Genomic DNA, 5320 nt, shown 5'->3' with positions numbered 1-5320 from the left:
ATAGTAATGCTAACAAGATATCTAATATGAAACCTGATCAGTTTTTCTTTTTTGTATTGATATGCAGTATATGCTGGTGGTTTTTTTGTATGCTGTATATGTTGGTTGTTCATTGACCTAAGCTAACATTAGTTTGAAACACTGTTGCAAGGCAGTAAACAAGAGCTAGATAGACATATATCTGTCAAGTCTGTAGAGCTCTTTAAAGACATATGCTAATGTTCAGTTTTGTATGTCTGAGTTCTTTCATAATAAATAAATTAAATATACAATTGTTGGAGCCAATCCAACTAAAACTATAAATGTGTCTGTTTCATCTACCCACCCTGTGACAAGAAAAGCTCAGAATATATTTATAGCGAGCTTAAAATTACAACTCTATGCCCTGGGTACTTTTTTTTGGAGTTGTACTGTAGCTGTAATGGTACAGATGTTTGGTGATATTGCACGTCATTGTGTGCCAGGACTCCTCAGGGAGTACGTGTTTCATTTGTTCATCCTAACCCCTTCACTGTGTGTCCTGAGATCCTGGAATGTGGTAACGCAACACCACACAATCTCTTTGTGTAGACTCAACCAGCTGCTTAACACTTCAGGGCACCTTACACAGTTAACAATCCTGTGTAGGACAACGTGTGTTTCTGCCAGTGAGTGGAAGATAAAATGAGTTCAGAGAGATAATTATACCAACCCTATGGGCTCTTTTGATGCTCTCAAGAGAAACTGTAAGAATAGAATAGAATGATCTCATCACAACCTCGACCTCATTTATTTTCCATCACGTGCGAAAGACGAGAGGACCTCGAGGGTGTTACAATTATCCCACTAATCGGGGTGCCCGTGCTGTCAAGTAGTGATCTTAGCACCAATCTACTTTCAAAGAGACTGGATCGACGTGTAGTCTGCAGTCATCACAGTTGGAATATACTGTGAAAGAGATTAATTTCACTGGATGGAAGTTATATGGAGGACATTCTCTTAACCTATAATAGAAGTACAAAATCTAATAATGTTTACTGCAAGAAGAAGTATAAATGAAATATTTGGACTCGACCTAATATTGCCAACTTGTATAGTTTCTTTTTTTGTGTTTAATGAGTCAAGCTTAGCAAACTCCCAGCCAAGTGTCTGCTCCTTTCCCTGCCTCTAGAAAATGTCTGATCTGTGTAAACAGCGGGAAGGGCCAGATTACGCACAACATTAGGTCTACATAAATGCATGTAGAGAGAGGGATGATTGGTAGGCTTGCGAAGATGCGGTTGCTTCACCTGGTGTTTAGAAAAGCTTGCTTCTGCTGAGCTGACAGTCCTGCCACACTGTGACCCAGCAAAGACAATGCCAAATGATGGCCCTGACTCCCTGATGGCCAGAGGTTTTTAAGAGATGACATCCCTGTCTCTGCAAATCCTGCAAACATCACAGTTGGAGCATCATTGGGGTGCGATTATACCAGATTCCCTATCATCAGAGGACTTATAGGAATAATCACCTTGCTGTCAGATGATATATGAGGGTTTTGAATATAATTTTCTTTTTGCTGGAGTCAGGGCTGAGTAAGACTATCTTACAAAGACGTGCACATGTGCCAACGCCCTTGATGTGTTTCCTCCTGATCTGAGCAACAGGGCACAGGTAGAGAAGAACACGTCGATCACGACAGCAGTCACCCCCAAAGCACCGCAACACTAATTGTGGAAGCACTCCTTTAATGTTCATTCCCATTCTATAAATAAAGATTTTCCAATGCACTAGTCAATGGGAATTCTTACCCTGATATAGAAGAGTCACTCCCGCTGTGGTATGTGTCTCACTGGATTGCATTACACTGTTGTCCATCAACAGCTAAGAGAACGGTGAGAAAAGGGGACAACCTGTAAATAATAATATCAAAGGACACCTCCGTACAGTCAAAACAGACACAAAGTTACCTCATACTCTGCAAACATGCATGGCATGAGTTTGACCTAATGTTCTGTACCTTTCTAGTTTTAGCTCAAGGTTTGTCTATGGCATTCCTACAATTTACATTTTTTTAAGATGAATTACATCTAATTCAGAAAAACGATAGAAAGCAAAGAAAATTAAAAAATAAAGACAAGGACGCCTTCTTTTTGTTTAATCTGATAGATATTGCTTCTGTTCTGTTTTAAGAAGAATACACTTACATGTCAAATATAACAATAGCTTTCACTCTGTTGACCTTTAATACTAGTTTGTTATGGAAACAATCAGTGGACTTTCTGTTTTTTCCCTACTTCAGTGATATGCTTGGAAATATAAAGCATGATTACAAATCCACACAGGTCTTCTGCTGATACATCAGAAACAGCTGCACTTACCAACAACTATCCCACTTATTTATTTATTTATTGTTTTTTTCATTGACAGGGTGTGGTTGAATTGGATGAATGTTACTTTCTAACATCCCTTCTTAGAAAATGAAACATAGAGCAAAATGAAAGGGAGTGTTTACTGCATGCATCTGTGGTCTAGTTTTGTTTTTAGTTTTCCCTCGTGTCTCCAGGTGTTTTCCTTTCCCCCCTTCATTCTCTGTCTTCCCGTTTCCCAGTCTGTCTGAGTCACCCCTTGTCAGGGTGCCTGTTTCACCTCCCTGTCTTTATTCCCGTGTGTGTGTGTGTGTGTGTGTGTGTGTGTGTGTGTGTGTGTGTGTGTGTGTGTGTGTTGGGGGTGAGGGCAGTTACTCTGTTTTTGTTTTTTTTGTTGCCTTTTTGTGTTTTCTTCTTAAGTCACCCTTTGCACTGAATTTAACACTGAGGTGGAAGATTTCTGTCACAAACAGAAATTAACAGGCATGTGATAACTTAAATATACACAAGTTGAAAAATAAATAGATGAACACACATTTAAAAAATGTGTGTCTCTTTAACAATGAACTGCATACATCTCATGTCAGCCCCAAAGGAAACAGCTACCCACAAGGTATTTTCAACAATACCACATAAAAATATGCACTACTATTACATTAGAAACACATGATATGGGCCACAGTGGCTGTTAGATTCCATTAACAACTTTAACAGCCAAATGAATTTAATATTTACTTGGCTTGTTTTTTCTCTATATGGAATTGTTACCGTGGCACCATTATAATAGCATACCCAGGGGTTGAAGTGGGACAATCCAGGCATTCGGTTCCCTTCAAATAATGAGCAATTAATCTGATAGGCAGGTGAATGCATATTTCTGTTCAATTAATTCATTTTTTTGTGTGATGCAGCCTGGAAGTGACTCCAGTAATGACACAAAGATCATCCTTGCATATGGACTGCGTGGACTCTCAATATGTGCTTTTTTTCTTCTCACCGCTGTGATGCGTTAATGGTGCAGATGTAAAGTTGTGGTCATAGTATTTTGGTATATGACCACGAGCATGAACAATTACATTTTTAAATGCAGCTTTTCAAGCAACTCAAAAAATATCAGCAAACACTCAAACTCTCCCTGAAGAGTTTGTCATAAAATGTGTCTGCTAGCTAAAGGTGCAGACACTTCATTTAACAGGGGGAGAAAAAGAAGTTCAATACTGACAGAGATAGAAAGATGTAAGAAAGAAAGGCCACGGGAGGAAGAAGAGAGATTGTTTTCAAAAGTCAGGACTGCTCAGCAGGTGAAATTTGGTAAACTGGAAATTTAAATCTTACTGTCCTAATTTACTTTAAAGTTTTCAAATCGTATCTATAAACGATGTGTTGCTGTTATGTTATGTTATTTTTTGTGAAACTAATTGCAGTATACAAATGGGTAGAAAATATGATGTGATTTGATTCACTCAATGAATTTGACATTTTATGCCAGCCTTATAGTATCTAGATTGTAAAATCGGCCATACAGCTCATGAAACATCTGCTTATATCTAGTTGAACTCAGGTAGTTAAATCCACAATCAGCTGAAATAAATTACTATTTGACTTTTTTCTAAGTGATCCTTTTCCCCTGTTGAACGTTACAACCGATCTTAAGGTTCCTCCACCTGCCAAATCCCAGGTGTTAGATAATATGTATTAAAGTCTCAAGCTGGATAAGAAAACCCATCACACAACCTGTCACTTTTGCTTTTGTTGTGATAATGGCAATTTTGCATTTGTGGTAACATGAAACAGCTGCTGGCTATCTGGAGCAGGTGAGACTTGAACAGGTAGAGACAGGAAGTCAGACTGGCTTTTGTGTATTTGGCTCCATGTCTGTAACTAATAGACAGGCCAGTGTCTGTGCTCAATGATAATGTGTTGAAAGTAACAATATCAGTGTCTGGCTCTTTTTGAGTGTCTGCTTTTCCACTTTCTCAGAGGTCAGTCTCTGTGTTACTCTGGGTTAGAAGTCTGATTTCTTACCCAGTGACTTTGTCTTTTCTCTTTTTCAGAGGATCTGAGATCTGGAAAGAGGAAGCACACTGTGGGAGTGGACTGGGTAAATACAGGAAGTTAGCCTATTCTAAGTATCTACACAGCAAAACAAAGCACTCATCCTGTCCTCTGCCTGCAGTGCTGACATTGAAATTCAACACAAATGCTGAGTAAACATTTAGATTTTTTTATAGGGGGAAATGCACGAGTGCAGCGAATAAGTTGGATTCCCAACTGCTTTTATTCAGGTCACCTCTCGGCCAGACTTTTTAAAACTGAACAAACTCCATGTCTTTTTCACACAAGACAGTGGAAGTGATCAAATCACAATCTAACTGTTTAAGGTGCTGCAGTGTGTTTTGCTTGCCTTTCACTGCTTACTGGGTCATTTCAAAGAAAGTGGCTTATAGTCCATATAATGAGTTACCCTGCAGTGACATGTCCAAAGGTCTTCAGTGAGAAAGGCTAAAGCTGAGTCAGAAATTTCTACATAATACAGTACACATCAAGAGTTTATTTTGTTGTTAATATGTAATGACTAATCTGACTAACACATCCACAAGCACACAGACACATGCTCACACTTCTACCTGACCATAATTGTCCATTAAGGGTTGAAAAAGGGTGAGTTGCACAATTTCTGAGTCATCAGTTTGTTCAGTGTGTTATTAAACTCGCAAAAGATTTGCATCCTTGGTCAATACAACGCTGAGGTAAATATGGGTTAGGATACCACTAAACATGTAGTATATCTTTCTTTTTTTCAGACTGTTCAGGAAGAGCATGGTTTAGCATAAATACCTTTTTTTTTTTACCCAGGCACTTCCTTGTTATATAATGCTCTGTTATATAATAACACTAAAGTTAAATGTTAAAACGCAAACCACTTAACTATTTCTATAAAATTCATATGATGCCCTTTTTTGTATCTGTATATCAGAAAAGTGTTGACTTAA

Source organism: Pelmatolapia mariae, linkage group LG5, assembly GCF_036321145.2.
Source record: "Pelmatolapia mariae isolate MD_Pm_ZW linkage group LG5, Pm_UMD_F_2, whole genome shotgun sequence".
Taxonomy (NCBI): Eukaryota; Metazoa; Chordata; class Actinopteri; order Cichliformes; family Cichlidae; genus Pelmatolapia; species Pelmatolapia mariae.
This window is presented reverse-complemented; position numbering follows the sequence as displayed.